This window comes from Taeniopygia guttata, chromosome 1 (assembly GCF_048771995.1).
Source record: "Taeniopygia guttata chromosome 1, bTaeGut7.mat, whole genome shotgun sequence".
Classification (NCBI taxonomy): Eukaryota; Metazoa; Chordata; class Aves; order Passeriformes; family Estrildidae; genus Taeniopygia; species Taeniopygia guttata.
The window spans coordinates 95,818,782-95,841,646 of record NC_133024.1 but is presented as its reverse complement, the minus strand read 5'-3'; the positions used below and the strand labels follow the sequence as shown (position 1 = coordinate 95,841,646).

The window sequence follows — 22,865 nt, the reverse complement described above, 5'->3', positions numbered from 1 at the left end:
TAATTCACTGTGCATAGTCAACAGTACTTTCTGATAGTAATACTAATTAAATTGTAAGAATCTATCCTGCACTTCAAGAAACTATTATTTTCTGAAAAGTGGACTACAACATAAATATTGATTCCAAAACTCAGCAAATGGATAGAAGGACTAGAAATAAAAAAAATTAAAAATTCAAAACAGGAATATTTTGCAGGCAACTGAAGAAGCTGGAAGCTGAGCATTTACATTCTAATGTAATACCTCTCTATTACTTCTGAGTGACAGAATGAGATCATCTGAACCTACAAAAATCTCCAGCATTAATGGAAACATTATTAAAAGCATTTCACTGAAAGTATCTTTCTACCAGTGCTTTTACAGAAGCTGCTGGAAGGAAAATATTGGTAAGCATAGAAGATAGGTTACAAAGGAGAAAAGATAAAAAGCCAGCAGCTGCAACAACAGAAGCATGTATTTCCCCAGCACCACCTTCTCCAATGAAATTGTATCATTCTTATCTACCAAGCTGCACCTCTGTTGTAACCCTGACATACAGGCTTTTGCATTTGGAGTAACCAAAGCAAGAATGTGACAGGCAGTTCCAGAGGCCTGCATCCAGATGAAAATCAATTGCTAGAATTTATTTCATAGAACCGTAAAACAGTTTGGGTTGGAAGATCAGTTAAAGTCAGTTAAAGATCACTCAGTTAAAACACCCCTGCCATGGACAGGGGCACCTTCCACTAGAGCAGGTGGCTCACAGCCTCATCCAGGCTGGCTTTGAACACTCCCAAGGATGGGGTATCCACAACTTCTTTGGCAACCTGTTCCATCACCTCCCCACCCTCACGGTAAAGAATTTCTTCCTAACATCTAATTTATCCGTTAATGTTTCATTCCAGCCCCTGCTGAAGGAGCAAAGGCCTGACTGCTGGCACACACCTCGAGGTGGAAGGTGCACAGCAGGCACACAGGCAGCGGTAGGCACACAGGGCAGGCACACGGGCACACAGGGCAGAGGCAGGCACAGCGGCCAGCGGCAGGCACACAGGCAGCGGCAGGCGTGCCGCTGTCCCGAGGCACACCGGCTCCCTCCCTGTCCCAAGGATCGCTCCCTTCTTTCCCGGCCTTGGCGTCCCTGCCCCGCCCGGCGGCCCGCGCGCGCCCCCTGCCGGCCGCCCTGCGCTGCGCCCCGGGAGGCGGCGGCTCCGGCCCCGCCGTCGCTCCCGAACTGCCGCCTTCTGTTGCCATTCCTGGGATTATTTATTTATTCCTCATCCCGGCCGAGCCCTCCTCGGGCCGGCAGGGCGGCACACTCTGCCGTGACCACACGGTAGTGGTTTTTCTCCTAGCGGCTGCATCCCTGGGACTGCAGAATTGGGTGCCACATCCACAGCAATCACTGACGGGGCTCCCCACAGCGCATCTAAGTAGAAGTGAGCAAATGCAGTGTCGCCCACTTTTCATCTGTATCTGCTGTGACAAGAAATAAATCATGGAATCAGTCGAAGAATGGTCTGGGTTGGAAGAGATCCTAAAGATTATCTCGATCCAACCCTTCGGACGAAGGCAGGGACACCTTCCACTAGACCAGACCATTTGCTCAGCGCCCCATCCAAGCTGGCTTGAATGTTTTTAAGGTACAGGCCATCCATAGCTTCTCCAGACAATCTGTTCCAGTGCCTCACCACCCTCAGAGCAAAGAAGCTTTTCCTAACATCTAATCTAGACCTCCTCTCTTTCAATTTGAAGCCATTCCCCCTTGTCTTGTCACTATATGCCCTTGAAATTAGTCTCTCTACAATTTCTTGTAGGCTCCATTTGGGTTCTGGAAGACTGCTATTATGTCACCCCAAAGCTTTCTCTTCTCCAGGCTGAACATTCCCAGTTCTTTTAGCATTTTCACATAGGAGAGGTGCACCAATCCTCTAATCATCTTGGTGGCCTCCTTTGGACTCACTCCAATAGGTTGATCGTCCTTGCTGTGCTGGGGATGCCAGAGCTGGATGTGGTACTCAAGGTGGGGTCTCCATCCTAATAAAACCTGGGTTTAGACAAGAAATCCCAATTTTTCAAAAGTAAAAGGATGGACAAGTCAGTGATTTCAGTCAGAACTGAGCTGAATGTACAAAGACAGAAAAAAAATCCCAAAGCAGAAGCATCTGTTCTTTTTAACTGTTATACACTGTCAGCCTGAAATCCTTGAGTGAAAACTGTTGTAGTGATAATTTATATGAAAGATTCTTTAAAAATAGATATATTCCCTTTTCAGTCACTTACATTTCTACAGAAAGCTGTAGACCATGTTTCAAGGTACAAACACAAGAATTTGGGAACCAGTCAGTGTAGTGATGCTGAACAGCAGCTATCAAAATAAAACTCTTCTCCCTCCATTCACCACAATGCAACTCAAAGCTTTTCTGCAGTGCAGCAAAGCCTTTCTGTGTTAACAACTTTGTTTTTAAAATAGCCCAAGTTCACTTTTCCAAAGTTGCATCAGGAGGTCCAAACTACTGGCAGTCATTTTAAACCTTGTCTAGAACCAGGAATTTAGCCTAATCCCAGTGTAACTGGCTACAAAACATGCCAAAGATGCAAGGCTGGAAATACAGAAAGGCTGCAGCCCTGAGATAAAATGCAAACCTGCACAAGCTTAAAGGTCAAGTGCACAAATCACTGGCATTCTCAAACAAGCAGCATGCCCGAGCACTGCACTGCAAGGTACAGCTCACAAGGTGCCCTTAGCTTGTGTCAAAGCCAAATAAACCAAACCACGCTGCTCTTGTTTGTCCTGCAGAAACAGAACCAGTTACAAACACTGCTGCCCCTTGCCAGCCACACAAATTGCCTAGAAAGGGTTCAGTTTTTGCAACATCCTCAGCAAGCCACTCACACATTTTTCTTTATTCCATGTAGAGAAAATGTCAAGAATTTGTAGTGACAGCACAAGGTGCTCTTGTTTGCCTGCTTATAAATCCCAAACAGCTTCAAAGCTCTCAGCTTTCTCACCTCCCCTCCCTTACAACAGTAGGCTAGACATACCAATACTTCATTAACAAGTTTTTTTTTAGTAAATCTGTATATGCTGGGGGAACAAAGTCTTCCCAATCCATGAGGGTTTTTTTGCAGTTCACCAATCTTTTGTTCAGTAAATTAAAACACACTAGAAGACCAATATATAATGTAATTAACTGGGTATGCAAAAAACCACTGCAAAGGAACTGCTAAATCATTTCTTCAATGTATTAAAACATGTTTGGATTTTGTTAGTCTTCTGAATCCTTGGCAGGAAAAAAAAAATAGTCAAATACCACCATGCAGTTACCCACAGGGGCCTCAAATAAAAAGAAATCGACAATGCAACTGTTTTTCACTCCAGAGGCTGTTATACGTATCTGTCGCTGCAGATTTGAAGAATTCATCCAATTGCCTAACACGGGAGCTCATGATTAGAACTGGATGATATTTCTAAAAATGAAGAATTTTTTTTTTTAATGAGCACTTAATTTGATCTTTCTTCTTACCCTCCCTTTAAAACAGATAAACAACATTCCTTTCTCTAGAATACCAAAGCAGTCATCATCCTACAGAAAGATATCCAGTATTATCTATCTCAGACAACTATATTAATAGAATTCAAATTACTTCATGCTACATTAGTCACCACTGGCAGATCTATCTGCCAGGGAAATATGGAAATGAAGTATCTAAAATTTGGCAAAAAGCTATCACCCAGCAGCAAAACTCTATAAGGAATGTGAATGGTTTCTCGTGTCATTCTCAGTAATTAAATACATGCAGGAGTTATCCTATTTTAGGCTAAACCAGTTGTTATCAATTCCATTAAAAAACTCTTGATTAAGTCCAATACAATTCCCTGTTCCTTCCCCCTTGCCATTTTCAGCATTGTCCTGTCTCCTGACATAAAGGTACATCTATATCTTTGGATGTAACAACAAACCATGCGAGGACAAAGCATCCAGAACTTGAGGTGGAACACTTTTTCTGAACAGCCTCCTGCTTTATTTTTTCTTCATTTATTTAAAAATAAAGGAAGGAAGGTGGTATGCATGCCAGAAAGAAAATGCATGGGAAGAAAAATTCAGAAAGTCCTCCTGAAAATTTTCATGCAGAAATTGTGTATTAAAGGATTTCCCAAATTAAAAAAACTTCCAGAGTATAATTTAAAGTAAACCTTCACTGTCACTCTCATCCAACAGAGACTATATATATATATATATATATATATATATACACATACACACACACACCTACATATATGTAAAGTGACTTTTTAGGCTTGTCTAGTTCCAAAATATCCACAATTTCTCCCACCAGGCTGATGGTTTTGCACTCCAAACACTGCTTTTTAGGTCTTCCCAATATACTGAAGCACTGCTAAAACCTGTCCCACTACCCACTTATGAACTCACCACTGTGGTGCTTTCTAGAGCATCACAGCCTCTGCCACTTCCTTTCCTTTCTCTTAAGTCTGTTCTACTGCCTTTCCCTCTGACTCAGTCTTAGATCCCAAGTTCCTACTGTCCTGGGGCTAGACAGCAGCAACTTAAATGCTTTTTCTAAAGTACACTCTGTGCCAGCATACAGACTGTCCATCTAAGAGATCCTTAAACGTCCTTTCAAGTCAGGACAGAAGATACAGTAACTGCATTAGCCTCTCCAAAAAGCCAAAAAACAGGGCAGATGAGGCAGAAACATCAGGACTTGAAATCTTAACTGTAGAGGTATCACACCCTCACTTTGTAGATTAAATTTAAGATGTGTAAAATGTCTTTTCATGGTGAGCAATAAACCCAAAAAACTCCTGCTAAATATCATCATGGCAAGTACTTTAGGGCCATGTCTTTTACCTTTGCAGATCTGTAGTGAGCTTTATAAAAACAACACATACCATCTCCTCCTTTCTTTCAGGGTCACTCCCTGAATACAAAAAACACCTGAATGGAGCTGTTTCGGATGAAGCCAAAACCTGTCTGGATTCACATCTGGCTTGTTCACAAAAGGAATGGTTAAATCCGATGCACTGCAGGAACAGTTAATAAAATATTTAATTAAGTAAATATTTAGAATAATACTGCCTATCCCCATTAGAAACAATATATTTTCATCCAAAAACCCCCATTGGAGTAAGAAGTAGAACCAACCCAACAGGCCCACATAAAGTCTTATTGCTCATCTATTTATGAGCTTACACTTCTTATGTACTCTAATACTGCTTCTCAGCCTATTCACACAACACTTGGAATTCTCAAGTAATCTTCCAAATAAATACTAGTCACATCACACAGCAGCCGGGACCCATTTACTCCAGCTTAGCCATAACTGAGACAAAAAATGAGTGTAATACTGTAAAAAATTACAGTGCTTTTCAAATGAATAAAGAACTGAATAAGCCTTTCATGTAGAAATTTTCCCTTGAGGCATCTTGGTCTCAGAAGGACAACAGAGATTTGAAAGAGAAATCTGCTCCACAAAAAAAACAAAAAAAAACCAAAAAAACCCCAAAAAACTACCAAAAACCCTAACCAGACCAACAAACAAAAATAAAAACCCAAAAAAACTCCCAGAAAAAACCAACAACAAAAAAAACCCCACATGCACCCCAAAACAAAACAAAAAAAACCAAAAAAAACCCAAAAAAAACCCAAAAAACAAAACCAAAACAACGACAACACAAAAAACCCCAAAAAAACCCCACAAACTGGAAAAAAACCCACCAAAACCAAACAAAACAAATGCCTCTTCTGAGGAGCCCCTTCTGGATTACACATACAAGTGCATGTAAAAATTTCTACTTCTTCCACTGAATTGAGGTAGCCATGCAACTGTAAATCATTCTTTGATATACAGCATGGTTTGTAAAATGGATTTTTATTGTCATAAAATACTATTTTCAGATTAAAACAGACATTAGAGTTTTGGCACATTACAGAGCTCGTAATTTGGGCAGGAAATCTCAGCTGCCCTAACATGTTGGAAGCCCAAGGCATAAGGTGGTTACAGTTGCAAAATCATCCAAGTAACCTCTCCCTCCTTACCTCCCAGGGCAGCTCAAGTTTCAGGTGAAATTAATTGTTAGTTCCAAACTAAATCCCGTTCTTAATCTCCAGATGATGACTGCAGCCATAACAGGATTATAACACACAGCAGTACAATTTGAAACACACAACCATCTCCATTTCTCCATTGGCAAAGGACAGACATTTTCCTCCAACTTCTTGGAGCATGAGCTACTCTCTTCCTATGCCTGTACTAACTCAGGCCAAATATTTCCAACGTTTTGTGTAGACTCTTAATGGAAGTAGAAGGAATCTGCATGGGCAAGTATAATGTTGTCTCTGACAGCTCCTACCACCCTGTGGGTAGGAGCCTGACCCTAAGAAATACAATCCATGTCCTCCATCCCTAGGGGGAAGATGGGAACTGCAGTAAAGGCAAGTACAAGAACCTGGATCCCCTGCTGAGGCTGGTTCTATATCCTGCTTCATCTTCTGACATTTCATTCTGTGAGAAACGGAGCTATTTCCCTTGATCTGGATACACTAAGTATAAGCCCTCATTTTGAGCAGATATATGGCAGCCCTAAAACACAATCACCTGGAGCTAGAACTTGAATAATGACCAGACAACTCTCATTTCTGGGATTCCCAGAACAGCACTGATTTTGCTTGGGAAACTAGGTTTTTAGGATTATTTTACAGAAACTGCATGTGCCAAGATATGCACCCAATTTAACATCATTAGACCTGAATGCTGGGTTCAGTCACTTCACAGCAAAATAAAAGCAATTTTCCAAGCAAAATTGAAAACAGAATCACTTCACAGCAATAACAACACAAATCTTCAATAGATCATTTTTTCTTCCAGCCCAGCTCACATTACCCCTTCAGATCTCAATCTTTAGCCAACCTAATTATCACCAAGTGTAAGTTTTACAAGAGAGTAAATCTGGCAAAAGTAGAATAATAAATGCCCACAGGTTGAAACATACCTGTGCTTCAATACATAGAAATCAAATCAGAAACTATCTAATTTTTCCAAGCCCAGATCAGTTACAATTGATGACAAAATACAGGGGAAAAAAAAAAAGCTTTCATTATTATTCATAAATAGTTACTCCTGCTGGCAAAGCTTGTTTGTTAAAAAGCTGCAGGAACTATCAGCATCCATCTAAAATGATCAAGTAGTTTAATAACTGAATTCATCCATGCATTCTTCCTGCATAAACCAAGGTATCTATGGACAATCTCACAACAGACCACACAGATACTATGATTCATATGCACAGATACTATACATTCATATGCAAATTATACCTACATCACTATTACTAAACTTGGAGTGGTGAATATGCCTCTCACAGCGAGTACTTAGCTGTCTGTGTTATATGTGCTACATTTAGTCGTCTTTAGATGGGAAACAAAACTGGCTTTTAACACTCCTTCTAGGGTGGTACAGACACAAGGATGTCTAAACAACCTCAAAGAATAGAATAGGTATCTTCATATAGAAAAAAATCACTGAAACACACTGAATACTACATATGAGTTCAAAGTGACAAACAGAAGTCTTCTATTTAATAGATTTACTCAAAGTTCAGTGAAGTCAGCAGAAAATGTGATGGGTTTTATGTGCCAGTGCTCTGTTACAGATTACTTTGTGTTATTATAAACTAACAGTAACCTCCAGACGTCGATCCTAACTCTTCTGGGGTCCTTCCCCACAAATACAGTGAGCAGATCCCACCTGAGCAGCCCTCTTGTGTGAGAAGGTCCTCACTAGAAGATCCTCACTCTTGTGTGAGAATTAGCCTCACCAGATTAAGGATTTCTCTTATGGAGCTGACTGGCCTGTCTGGTCGCCACTAAGAAGATGGAGACAGAAACACATCCTGAGCCCACGCTGCTCCAGCACCCCACATTCACAGCATATATGTTCTTGAAAAGTAGGAAGCAGTGACTGCCTGGCAATGACAAAAAAAATAGCCTAAGTTAATAATTTAACTCCCTCCCCCTTCCCCAAACTGTGTAAGACAAGTGTATTTAAATGATTAGACTGTTTTTCGCTCAGTACTTCATATTCCTCTACTTCCCAAGCAGAAATCCCACAACCCTTTCTTTAGATTTATCATGAAGAACAAACTATTTTGGTCTCACATGTACCAACATACTCATTTCCTCTTGCACTGTTCTGTAAAAATCCCCTTCCACCCTCACGTAAGCTCTGCACATGTTGGCAAACAACTCACAGCCTGGGAAACTTTTTCTACTGAATTTTCTCTCCACACCACTAAAAGCTCAAGGCTTAAAAACTCTCGGGCCTTGACACGTTGAGTTCTTCTAAGAGTGACTCTGCCACTCCATTTGTCTCTGTCCCATACTGGGATGAAGAAACCACCCAAGAAAACTGGTTGCAGACCTCTTAGAAAGTAGCAATGCAAACTGCTCCAGTGCCTGGCTCAGCTGGGAGAGGAGTGGTTTTGCTCATCAAGACAAAGCACACTGAAGCCAGGTCTGCCTGAGAAATGGGAGGCAAATTTGAAAGCAATCAACAAAATACTCTTTTCAAAGTCACCTCCCCTCTTCTACACCTGTGACTCCAGTTTAAGAATCCCATAATGAAATTTTAATCAGATGCATTTGAGACAACAATGCATAGCTTTTTTTGTCCCCCTCATCCAACAAGTTACAAAATACACAAAAAAGCCAAGAGAAAGGCACCCTGAGCACTGGCTTATCCCAGCATTGGAAAGAAGGGGTGAAGAGCTGCCGGAGCTCATGAGTGTCCCACGTCCCGTCCAGCCTGGCAAGAGCCTCCTCAGCCCTGGCACCGCCTGAGGTACCTACCCGAGCTCCGTGCTGGGCGGTGCCTCCTCCCCGCGGGTCCAGGCAGAGCTCCGGGCCGGCGGAGCAGCCCCGGGCGTGGGGCGGGACCGGCCCCGAGCGAAGCGGCGCGGCCGAGGCGGCACCGGCGGCACCTCCCGGGCTCTGTGACCGGCAGACGCGGGCGGAGCAGAGCATGGGGCTCTCAGCCCTCTGCCACCGGCTGTCCCGTGCTAATCTGCGGCCCCAGCTTAGGGATATAATTAGACTCACAAAGGAGCCTTGTTAGCGCTCCCCGCTAAGAGCCCCGAGCACTTCAGATTAGTCAGAGCCGCGACTCTGCCGCTGAACGCCGCTGCGGAGCTCGGCGGGGGAAAACTGAGCAAAGCCCAGAAAATGAAACCAGAGGACTCTTCCTGACGCAGGAGGAAGGAGTTTGGTTTGTTCTATCCTTTTCTAATATTCTAAACAAACACATGGGCAGATGGGTATGGGTCACTGCATTGTAAAGAAGTTAATGTCCCCCTTGAGATGACAAAGCTAAAAGAAAATTTCTTAAGAGCTGATGGATCATCAGTGGTAGTGGAGAGTTACAGATGTTTTTGCTACGCATGAAAAACAACCAGGCAGTCTTCCCAGGGAGCAGCACTTTCCCTAAAAGAGAAGCATCCTGTTACATCCCTAGAAATAAACCACCTCAGCATGCAGGCACTGGAAATCATCACCTACAGAAAAACGTGGCAGGGACATCTATCCCCCAGGGAGAATGATGTTACAAATTCTGGGGAATCCTCTCTCAAAGGACAATTTATTTTTAAAGTCTTCTGAAAAAATAAGCTTTACTCCATGGTCACAGAACTAATCCCCTTCTGCTAGCCAAATTTGCACATGTAAGCTTGCTTGATGGTTGTTGACCATCATTATACCCGAGGATATAAAGGATACAGTAACAGGCTACAGAGTTTCTTTGGGGGAAAATGAAAAAGATTAATTACACTGTACCATTAGGGATTGGCACAGCAGAAAAAAGATAAACTTTCTTCTTACACACTGGCCTACGTGCCACAATCATGTTTTCCTTAGGTTCACTGACCCATCACACTAAACAGCAACTATAAATTTTTTTGGTTCTGTTCTATAACAGAGTGGACTGATTTTACCATGGCATCCTTACCAAGAGACTGACCCCCATCCTGCATGTGTAAAATGAATGGCTTCTCACAGGTCAAAGCAGGATGCATTTATAGTTGTAAAGGAAAATCTGGAAGTTCTATGGATTTACAGAAATACCCAAACTTCAGGAAGGAGGTTGGCTAAAGGGCAAAACGTGGTCTCATTTTATGCAAGCGTACATATTTGGATTTTAATAAGCAATACAGTTAAGACAGCATATGACAGAATTACTAATTACAAAGAAGTCCAATAGCTCAACTGTGTGAACCTGCTGGAAAGTTAGATGGCATGTGGCTAAAACTTTGTCAGCCAGATTGATATATTCTATTAAAAAACAACAGCAATTCATATAAAGGTGAGAGTATAGATTACTCACAGATGTTAAACCTAATGTAGTAAGGTTTTTTTGGAAATAGCCCTTAATAAAGGTAAGCTAAACCTAGCATGATGCCTTTCTTATTAAGATTAACACACATGCCTGTGTGTGCATGTGCATACTCAGTCCACAGAAAGACTCCAACTTAACGGCTGGCTTTGCTAACAATGTTTCAGAAAGAGTCTAACAACCATGGAGTTATTGCTCTGTTAATGATGCAGACCTAACAAATATTATTCTTGGTGACTTATTTGGAAAAACAGAGAAGTAAAATTCAAGTGGGAAAAAACCCTTTTTTTCCTGAATTTCCAGAAGCAAGTCCATCCTCTCTCTAAATACAGAAGAATAAAATGAATAGGGTATATACTATTGAATCTGCTGTCTAAAAAACAACGAGAATTACATTGATACAGGTAAGAGATGAGGAAAACTAAGTATTTCCTTAATTTTAAAGAAGAATAAAACCTGAGCCTCAAAATACAGTTGACTAATAGGATTTTTAATTTGCTTTAAAAAGCCTCTTTTCATTCTTAATCTGCAATCAGATACTGCTGAGCTGTCCTGCTAGACTGCAGTCAAAACAGCAAACAAGCTCATCTTACCTTCACTTCCAAGACTACTGGGCACAGCAGTACATTTCCTGTAAAACAGCTAAAAACAGTCACATAATTGCTATGAAAGCTTTCCCAGAAGACTAGTTGAAATTTTAAAAATACCCCTGAAAGAGTGCTTATGTGACATATAGGATCCAAAGATGAAGGAAGATGATCAGACAAATGCCACGCACAAGAGTTCAGCCTACAGAAGAAGACAGACTTTTCAGTCAAGGGCCAAGATCCCTCTCATTCAAAGCCTTATCTCAAGTGTAAACCTGCCTAAGAGAGTACAAATAAGTAAACAACCTGGAATCATTACTCCAGTTGCTGCTGGGTTACAGCATACAAGGAAAAGGAGCCTACAGCCAACATCACACACTGGGTATTCATAATGCAGACGTGCTTATAAAGCTGTGACACTGGATGTACAATCCCAATAGTATCGAGTCTATGTAGTAGCAAACAACTGCTCATTAGCAACTGTTCTCGAAAGAGGAAACTCTGTCCCTAGTTCAAAGGAAACCCCTGGACATCACAATCTGAACTTCCAGGCTTTGCCTTCTTACTGAAAATTAAAACACCACCTAAAAACTTTGTATAAAAAAACACAATAGGTCAAGAGTTAACCCCCCATTTTCTTCTCCTTTCCCATCCCCAGAAAGAGAAAACACAGATCCAGGGTGAAAAGTTTCCAAGCTTTCACTTGGAATACACACATCAGTTTCACTTGAAAAGTTTCCCACATAATTTTTTCCATTCCTTTTAATAGCCAAAGTTGTAGGAAGTAACTTGCTCATCACCAAGAGCAGCACCACAGGAACAGCAGCATCTGCAATCAAGCCAGTTAATGAAGATGCCCATCCCCGTCTCTCCTCCACCTGACTGGCTGCCAAGGCAGATTTCATTCCCCTCCAAGCCTCCCCCATCTGTCCACCATCCAAAGGCTTTTGGCTTTTCACCAAAAATACAGCAAAAAAAGAAGTTATAAACCTGAAGGCTCAATATATCGGTCCCATTGAGATCTTCTGGGAAACACACTTGGGACACTTTTGCCTAGACTGACCTTCCTGCATTATTAAAATATATAGTACCACATTTAATTTAGGAATATGCAAAACCACCCCAGTATGCTTATCCAACACAGACTGTTGTGCCCCAAGGCAAACATTTCTAAATAATATACATATTTTTAAAATCCCTTAAGTAGTTTAAATAAAAGTGACAGCCACAAGAGAGCGCTACCAGCAAAGGATTCAGTTACAGGGAGAAAACAGATTTTAAGCTATTCAGTGTAATAAAAAAATAAAGACTGTGGTTAGACAGTCTTATTTGCACATCTAAAATGTGACCTCAGACATTTAATTGCTACAGCTGTGATCTCCAGAAGTCAGGAAATATTCTGGATGTCTCCATTTTTGAAGGTGGAATTTGAGATAGAGCAATGACTTTTTCTCTTTGTTTCAAAGGGAGATTAGTCAGCAGTTTCAGTATTTTTTGCACCTTTAAAATGATCCACTCCAACACCTGAAATTAACAGCTTTTCTAATATTACCATTTTTTTTCCTGAATGCTTGTAGCTGACTAAATCTCAATGCAATGAGTTAAAAAAACAAAACTGAGGCCTTGTTGTTGTTTATGATCTCTATGTACTGAATATCTGAATACCCTGTACTCCCTTCTTACTTATCTTTTCAAGAAAAGTGCCAACAAATTATAACAACAAAGTCAACCTATTTTTTGGAAGCAGCAAATGAAACTGCAGCACTTTTGTCTATGCAAAACAGAAGGAGTTCCTGTTTTTGCAATTTCAGCTTCTAGTATCTTATCATAAAAGGAAATGACTTCCAAAAAGTATCCCCAAAAAAGAAGTGACCTAGAACTTAAAAACAATAAAATAAAAATATAGACACATGCTTAACTTATGGACTTCTAGGGGAAAGAAGTGGCTCTAAAAGAGAAAGCAGTAATGAAAGCAACCTATTAATATTCAGATATTCTTACAATGGCAGAGTGAACCAGTATTTTGATAGACAAGTTATTGACAGAATTCTATTATATGGGTATCATCAGAAATCCCTAAATTTTCAGCAAAACAGCATGTTCTACCTTAAATGCCCATTCTCACATGCCAAAATTCACACAAATATCTACACAATCACCTTTTGCCTTGCTGTCAACCATGGCAAGACCTATAGGGCCTGTAGCACTGCTCTTTGTTTTCTCCTCCCATATATCAGATAACCAGCTGGTCTAAGGTCCCATTTGACAGTCATCCTGCACCTCCTGAAAAATGGAGCAAACAGCAACACCACACTACAGCCAACAGAGCCTCTTTTAATGGAAGCCATGCTGGAAGGAATATGACTTTGTCATAGCAGCTCCTTTCCTATCCCATGCTCTAATAAATTGCATTTTGCATTAAAAGAAACTAAAGATGCCTGGAAAATGCTCTGCTTCTGTCTGTGAAAATAAATACATACAAATAAATTATCAACCCTAGTGCCCTTAAAGACTTCAGTCATTAACTTGAAGAAATCACGATTTCACCATCACAGTTTGCTCAGGTTTTCCTTGTTCCTCAGCCCAACTGTACAGGCTTGAGCAGGATGGAACAACAATTTCATTTATAAATAAGATATGCACTGTCAACAAAGAGGTATTAATTTGTATGAGGTATAACATCATAAATCTTCCTGCCTTCTGAATTCACAAAAGCCTACCATGATAAAGCTCTCATATTCTGGAACTGTTTTTCCTTGCTCTGCCCTGGGGATCTAGAGAGACAGATATGGATGTCTGAGATAAAAGTATTGCTCTTGGGATTTACGGTATATTATATAAGCTACATAAATATTTTTCCCTCATCCTTATTTTTTGCACATTCTACTACCTTCTGATGGCAAGATAGCATTAAACTCCTGATGTCACCTTCTTACCTCAGTTTTTACCATGATTTATCAGAATTCCTCAGAAGGATAATAAAACATTTTTCATAAGTATTTATCATTGGGAAACATCTAAAGTGCTTCACACATTGAATAAATTGGTTCTGGCAGGATTTATTTTCAAATATCTTGGGAATTATCATGCCACCTAAAGTGCTAAAGAAATTAACCTTTAAGGTAAATACAAAAGAAGTGTTATTCACCAGTAACACTGAAGAAAAACACAGCCTCTGCCAGGGCCAATGCTAACAGCAGCAGCAGGAGTCAAAACGAGGGCTTTTAGGCTGTTTTACCATGGCTAAGGGGAAGGAGCAGGAAGCAGAGCAGCCTTCAGACACATTCCCCATTGCTGTCTTTGCCCAGGACAGGCAGAGTGAATGCCAGAGCAGCACACGGCTGCCTGTGCCAGCCTGAAATGCTGCCTTCAGCAAGAAGGAACTTGCCACATCCTTGGGGCACACAGCCACAGAAACCCTGGTGCTGCCTGTGGCCAGAAGCAACAGGTGTGTTTTGCCTCCCAGCCTCTCACCACAATAAGCTCACCCTTCTATAGCCATCCCAAATGACTTGAGGTTCCTCAGAAACCACACTCCAAATTGTGGTGTTTCTACACAGGTGTGGTGTTTTCCCACACTGATTTCAGCTGTACTTTACCTCACCACGTCCAAGGTGGCCCAAAAACAGGAATAGGGAAAGGGAATTCCTCTTGTCCCAGGGCATTTCAGGAGACAGCCCAGCCCTACTTTGTCTCCATGCTAGTTAAAACGCTGTAGCCACATGATGCAAATTATAGAGCCTCCACAAAGAACTGTGCCACAAGTTGGTATGGTTCAAGTTTTACCTGAGAAAGCTATTTTGTTCTGACATGACCTATGCCAAACCAGTTACCATCCCCCAGAGTGCTTTCTTCCCCATCAAATGCCAGCCCTGGTTCAGCTGCCCAGGCTGCTCCATGAGCCAGATAAAAGCACTGACTCTGGTTTCAATTGCAACCCATCAGAAATATCCCCAAACTTCAGCTTTTGTCATTCTGTCCTTCCTCTGCACTCAGTGTGAAGCTGGACTAAAAGCACATGGTCTTTATAACACAGCAGTGTGGTAGCTGTGACTCTGTGCCTGACTTTTTTTGCCAGGTGATCCAGTATTATGCAGATTCAGTAGAATCGACCATAAAATACCCTGGTTTTCTTGTGCAAGAGGTAAGATGCAAATTTCTTCAGTTATTCAGTAACTAAATCTGCAACACACTTGCATTCCTGCCCTTCTTTGAAGTGGTCACATTTCTGAAGTTAAGAGCTGGATTCAGAAATTATTTTAAAACTTCTTTATAATCTTTTCAAATTGGAAGGTGTTACATGTAGTTACTTGAGCAAGTAGAGCATAAACTCTCTGCACTCAATATGGTAGATACTTGATGCTGAAATGTGTAAGAAGTGCCAAGTTGTCCAACTTGTCAATCATTTAACCCTCAGGATGGGAAATATGTAACCTAAAATAAAATTTCGACAAGGGTAAAACTACAACACACTGAAATAGGAGTATTATTCCTTCTCTCTTGAAATTGGACATGAACATCTCAACATCCTTGACTAGTATTAAAAAACCCAACACTCTTAAATGCTTAAAAGCAGTCCCAAACAATTATTTCAAAACATACATGTATGCCTTCAACATACAAAGATCATCTATGACATAAAAAGATTATTCATTTGGTCTTTAATGGATCAGTTTATAATTCTGTTTCCAGTCAGGAATCTGAAGATGTCTACAGTATTATTTAAAACATAAAAAAATTATCTGTGTATGCATGCAAAAGTATTATGTGAAATGAGTAAGTCCAGATCCCCAAAGTTTAGTTTCCTCTCTCTCGCCCAAGGGGCTACATATTAGAGTTTCCAGCATCTACACTGAAATTCACAAGTGGAAGGCAGTTTTCAGAATAATTCCAATGTATCTCCTTGTAAAAAGCTATGGTTAGATCCTGTAAGCACTTGTATACTTTTTTATCTTCAGTCATGTGAGTGCTCTTACTAAATTGGATGAGACTACTCATGCTCAAAATTAACCACTCTGACAAGTGCATGCATGATTGAAGGAAAAAAACCCACTACTAAAATCCAGTCATGACTCACAGGTTGTTACCGTTTGATGGATATGCCATTCCACAAAAAAGCCGTGTTGCCCAGTTTTGGTAATTACTTAAAAAAAACTGAATAGCACTGCCACAAGTAACCTTTTGAATAAGTATATTCAAGTTCCAGAATATTTCTTTTACCTACAAGGAAATGTCTGTGCCCTCCCTAGTAGCCTAAACATTGTCCTAACAGAGTTGCTTTGGTAAAATATAGTGATATCTGTTGTCATTTTGGCTTTCTGTTATTTAAGCTTTACAGGGCAGATTTTTTAGATTTACAAAGAAATAAATTATGTAAGTTGCCACAAAACAAAACCATGTCAGTCATGATGTAAGTATTTGAAAGAAGCCTGACAGCTGTATAAGACAAACATCCAAAATCACAAGACAACAACTTGCTCTTTGAAACCAGGACCCATACACCACCAACTGGAGAACTAAAGCTTACAATCACCTCAAGCATCCATCAGTGTGTCATTAACAGCATGATGTTAATGCAACTAAGAAGCAGGTGAAGTGGGCAGAAAATTGGCAAACAGAAGTGCTTTTTAGATGTAGAACCCCACCAAAAAGCCAGTTGGCATGGGAAACATCCTGAGTGGTATTGCTCGGGTTACAGCAAAGGGAACGTGAATTCACATTGTTAATGTGTTGGGTTAAGTGATTGTGATGCAACCAGGAAAAATGGTCCTCATCAGGGCTTTTCTAAGATATAATTTGCTGAAAATATAAGATGGAAGCATGTGTTCCTCCTTTTGTCACGTCCATTCCCCTTCCATCAGTTTTGCAGGATCACACAGCTGAAGGATGAGGAGCACAGTGGAGGCCCAGCCAGCTTTGTGCTTGCCCATGGAGAATTTGGAAAGCAAACCTGAGCAGGAGGGTCACAGTCTCCACATGGGCTGACCTAATCTGCCCCCACGAAGCCTGTGTGCACAGGGTGGTTTATTTGGCAGATGCTCCATTAAACATTCCTTCATAGAAAGATCCTGCTGAGATTATCAGGCACTCCTTAAAGCATAGGACATCCACCCCAAGGTTCTCCTGAGCTGCGCCTGGAGGTGCTGTGCAGTGTGCATGATGCACCATGTTTGTGCCTATCTGGTTCCTGCCACCTCACTGTGAGCCATGGTAGTTCACTGGGGTCATAGCATGACCCTAGTCTGGTCATGCCATGTCACATATCCTGAAATATGTGGCTTACTCCCCACTGCATCACCAGGCCTGGCTGGGAGCAATGTATGTGTCCATACCTGACACACATTTATACCTGCCCATCCTGCTGAGAGGAAAAGAGGGGGCCCACAGCAATGTACTAACCAACTTCTCAAGTGAATTCGTGAAGTGCGAGTTTAAAAGTGCCCAGATCTTCCACCAACTGTAGTCCCACAGAAATGTTCATGCCTTGCACTTGAAAGCTGCATGCATCTGTTACAAATACCCACTCCCAAAGATCTGCAGCAGCACATCCTGTTACACAGCTGTCAGTTCCAAGAAACAAAGGTGGCAAGGGGCTATCACACCTGCCCACTTCTTACAGCAGTGGTACATGTATGTAGATACAGCCCTGGAAAGCCCTAATATAGTTTCTTATATGTTTCCAAAGTCTGGTTGAAAATACAGGAATTTTAAAAAAAAATCCGTTCTTGGTCAGTGAAGGCCAAGGTCAGTCTTTAAAAAGGAGGAATTATGGCTACTGGGCAACAAGAGAGAAATCACTGCTATTTGTTTTGCCATAACAAACCCTGGTTCCAGAAGAAATGAAATCTTAATTGAAAGACAAATTAGATTTCACTTGTACTCAACAGTGGTTCTCCACAAATGCATTTGGTTTATTGAGCAATGCGTTACCATAACCATGGACAAAATAGTATACTAAATGTTTAAAAGTAGAAAAACACAAGTAATTTTGCAGATTGTTTCTTATACCATTTTGGTGTCTATGAAACTAGAAGTATCAAGGTCAAACACAGGTAAGAGACAGAATTCACAGTCCTCCATCTGTATCTTGTAACTGTACAGAAAAAAAAAAAATTCCTCAATTTTCCAAGTCATCTCACAAACTGATATTCTCAAGTTTCACAGAGTATTTCTGCAGCCACAAGGAGCCATGAAGTACAGAGTTAGCTACTCCACAGGTAGGTAAGATGACATCTCCTTGCTAAGTTACACAAAACCCATTACAGAAGGGTCACTGGTGGTGTTCAGGAGGTTTCTGATCAGACTGTGACAAATTTCAGTGATCTCCCATCTGAACCTTGTAAATGACTGTCAAGACTTTTATTCATAGATTTCTGCTCAGGCCTCAGGTGTCTGAAACAGTACTGTACAATCTTGGAGCCTCAAGACAGTCATTAAAAATTCCTTCTTCTGTGCTTTAATTAAGAGTTGACTGTCTTTATAAAGTGACATGCAAATACAGATAACTCCAGCTTTCCATGTCTAGGTGTTTATAGCACAAGTATCATGAAAGTCATTTCCCTTGGTAGGATTTTGCACAGTAATGTCAGCATTCATACTACACTTCCGATGAAAAGTGTGTTTGCTCCCACTCTATTTCTCTCTCCTTTAACAAGGGACTTCCTCAGCACTACAAAAAGAGCTTGCACTTCAACAACATGAAGGCACAACACCAAAATGCTACAGAAAAGAAAAAAACCCAACAAGTCCTCATATGTACACAATGTGGAAAAATTCCAGAACTTTAGAGCTTGTTCTCAGGCACTGGCAGTACCTGCAGAGCTGGCCAAGTTAAACAAATTCCAGCTTCTCATCACTAGCAGACCCTGTGGAAAAAAGGCTGCTCCTTCCCTCACCCACCCATTTTGACTGCTGCTAAGAGAGGACTCAAATAGCCAAGAGGACAACCCATGTAACTTCTTAGGGTGACTCCCAGAGGTGAAAATCTCACTCTGTCTTTAATACATAACACATGAAAGCCTCACCTATGTCCCAATTTTTAACAGTTTAAAATGACTCATGAATGCATAGTGAAAAAATACTCTTATTATAGATTTGTAATATATGCTTATGTATGTCTATATATGCATGTCTAGCAAAAGAGTGAAGATGGTATGTAATGAAAGGAATTTAAGTTACAAATATATGCAAAATAATTAAAGTACATAGAATATGGCAGTCTCTTCACCATCAACATTCAGTATCGACACTCAGACCAATTTCATTTGTATGCAGATATGCACACCATTTCCAAACAAATGAAATTCTCATGTAATTCCTGTAAGAAATGTCCTAGACACAGTTTGCTTTCCATTTTCCTAGGAAAGGAAGCTACTCAAGGAATTACTCAGTACTACATTGAAGAACTAGCACACAAATAAGATGTATTGTTTCTACAAATTCCCTTGAGGAAATAACATGAAGCCTCCTGAGTCCTATTTTAATCCAGGACCAAAAGTACACTGCACTTGTTCTACTATCAATATACGTAAGCCACCTAAATGTCACATTTGTTGTTGAGCCAGTTGCACAGTCCTGATTTGGTTTAAACCACAACTATGCAATGTTTCCAGAAAATACAGCAAAGTATATATGCTGATAGCCAACACATTTATGCTGAGTATTTGGCACTTCAGACAGCTTTATAAGAAACCAGTGTTATTTTCCCTGAATCAGGGAATCATATTCTTTAAAAATAGCAGGTAAATGTAATTTTATTTTGGAAGCCAGCTACCACTGCAGAAAACATAAGACCCTTAAGAAACCTTTGTCATGGACACAAAGTAATTGTTGTGAATGAAACACATTACTCTTGCTAAAACATTTTCCCTTGGTCTTCCCTGTACTTACAGACTTCTAAACAGACAATAGCATGTCCTACTGTTTCCTACATACAGTTAGATCAACATAGGATCAGGCTGTGGCTCTACTGCTTTGAGAAGAATAGGGATAGGGATAGAGAAGAATAGGGACACACTTCTCAGCAGTGACAAATAAAATGTGATTTTTCCTCAATTAATTATACTGATATTATAGCAAGGAAAGTTCTCTACTTTCCAGAATAATTTTGTTAAGAAGTTATTTTTTCATAACATAATAGATTTTTACAAGTTTGCTTTTCACTTTTGGATCAGTATACAAATAGGTAAGACAAATGACACATAAAATCTAGATCTTGGCTATGCACTTTAACTCTCACAGATAGCAAGAACAACATGATTAAAACAAAGATTCCCTTAAGCTTCAGGATTGAGTTGAACTTCAAACTTCTGTCTATTTTGTGCTTCACATTATCACACTCACACCCACAGAGAATAAAATGTTAGACCAGTGCTACAGAGAGCCATCACAGTGCTAGACAAAGGACACAGAGCAAGCAGACAAAATGATGCTAAGCTGACTTGCAGATCAATACTTCATCTTCTATTTCTACAATGAAAGGAAAATGTAGGACTATTCCAAGTCTCCCCAGGGAACAGTAAGTGTGGATCTAAAAATGTAACAGTAAATGTGATCTAAAAATGTTAAAACAGCCATTTGAAGATTGCTGCAATTGATTAAAATGCAGACTCCCTCTGAAAAGTGGTGGTCCTACCCAGCTGAAAACCTACTTACTAAAGTAATTTTGTAGTCAGATCAGTTCCCTGATCCAATTCAATCCAGACTTGCAGGAGTGATCACACAAAGACTAAACAACTGGTTTACTTAAAGACATGGCTGTTTAAAGTACTCATAAAAATTCAGCCTAAGATTTAGGGCAAACAAAGCAAAAATAATACTGTTGCTCAAACCATAACTTCTGAAAGAAAACATACAACAAGACTTTTACAAAAACCTGCATCATTTCAACTTCCAACAGGAAAAGTTATTTCAGCATAGTGACAACAGTGCATGAGAACAAGCTGGCCAAGAATAAATGGGTCTGGAAGTTAAAAGGTTTCTGACCGTCAAAGGACTGATGTCCTAAGGCAACTTTCCAAGAGAAAGAGCAAAGTTGACCATTGCACACATGCTAAGGAAGAAAAAGGGGATGGATGATAAAGGACTGATGAAAATCCATCTGGTTTGCACCAAAGTGCTCAAGGGCATGTACACCAATGGGACTCTGCTGCTGCAGAGAATGGCCACAAATCCGCAGCAACAAATCAGCATTTGATTAGCTGCAGCAAAGTTCTCCAAAATCAAATGCACAAAGTGAATCATAGGATCATCAATGTATAAAGAGACCTTTAAAAGATCCAGTCCGACTGTCCATGCAGCACTACCATGATAACCCCTTAACCACTAAAACATAACACCCAGCACCAGATCCAGGTGCCTCCAACACCAGGGGGTGACTCCACCACCTCCCTGGGCAACCTATTCCAATACCTATCCACCATATTGGTGAAATAGTTTTCTACTATCTAATCTGATCTTCCCATCTTAAGGCCATTTCCTCTTGCCCTCTCTCTCACTGCTGTCACAGTAGACGAAAATGGCCCCTACCTCACTGCAACCTCCTTTCAGATGGGAGTAGAGAGCCATGTGGTATGAGTAACAAGAATGACACAGCTGTGCTTCTCATGAGGGTATTTCTGCACCAAACCTGCTGCCAATTCCAAAGGTAGGTCACAATTCACACATTCTAAGCAAATTCCTGTCATAAAATTGAAAAGCACCAAGAGAGGGAATCTTTCTACTCAGTCTAAAGCTTTTCTTGATAATTAAGACTTGCTGTCTTGGCAGATTCTTCAGTGTCTATAAAACTTCTCAACCCTGAAGTTCTGCCTTTCTCTGACAAGAATAACTTATGTAACCTCTGCCAACAAGTGCTTTTACTGGAATAGCCAGCGCAAGTTGGAATTGCTGAACATCAACATGATTTATGGTAATTGTGAGTGTATTTTATTTTGCATTTATTAGCTCCAATGCTACAAAAATTTGGTGAGAGCTTCTGGAAGTAGCTATTGTTGAGGATATAAACTCTCAGCTGTGAAAGAGCTCCAGGTTCCCATAATTCTTTCTATCAAAATACTTTCTAAAACCAAAGGTGAAAAGCATGACAAGCACACTGTTATACTGCTCTTACCTATCAGTGCTATTTCAAAAAAGACTGTCCTCACTTGAACAGCCTCAAACAGTCATTTATAGACTGGATGATCATACCTGTCAAGTTCAAGTTCCTAGCATTTTTGGTGTTGCATCAAGATTCCTTTTTGATTCCAACAAATTCCCACATGAAAGACTGGCTGGTATAATTTGATAAAAGCAATTAACTAGAAAGTTCCGATACACCAGACTAGGAAATTACCAACAAAGATCATTCAGATTTCTTGGTAGGACTTTTTTCAGCAATTACAAGATTTAGCCTACTTTAACATTGGTTCACTTCTGTCAAAAATAATTATGAAAATTATTTTTTAACTCAAGTTAGCAAAAGTTGTGTGAACTTTAAAGTGACAAATCAAAATGTCATAAAGTTTTCATACCATAAATGCATTCATTCTGTTTTGATAAATCGCTTCACTTTTCCCCTTCACTAATAACCAACTGAAAGTATTCTTTATGCAAGTCACTTATGAAATGCTTGAGACCTCAAATACTTTCTATGAGATGCTTGAGACCTCAAATACTTTCAGAGTGGGTAAATGCTTTTCCAAAAGCTTCCCATGTAAGCCGCTCCTCACAGCACAACTGGCCCGCATGGCAGATGCACTAAAGAGAATCGCCAGTGTCTGCACACCAAAGGCAGGGAAGCAGGGCTGACAGCCTGCAGTGCTTTGGGCACTGCACCTCAGGAGGACAGAGGCAGTGTCCTGACTCACCACACCACAACAGCACTCAGAGATGCCTTGGGTTTTGCTCTGATCAATA

At 40.5% G+C, this 22,865-nt stretch overlaps 1 protein-coding gene across 4 annotated transcripts in view; it reads right to left on the bottom strand.

Annotated features, from left to right (window-relative positions):
* The window catches only part of SHROOM2 (shroom family member 2), a 116,647-nt gene that overhangs the window by 47,685 nt on the left and 46,097 nt on the right, over positions 1-22,865 (bottom strand). The window contains exon 1 of one of the 4 annotated variants that reach the window (XM_072933764.1): positions 8,850-9,048. The exons of the other annotated variants lie outside the window; for them this stretch is intronic. The gene's annotated coding sequence lies outside the window, so the exon portion shown is untranslated. Of the gene's footprint in view, positions 1-8,849; positions 9,049-22,865 lie in introns of those variants that run through there. 4 annotated transcript variants of the gene reach the window in all.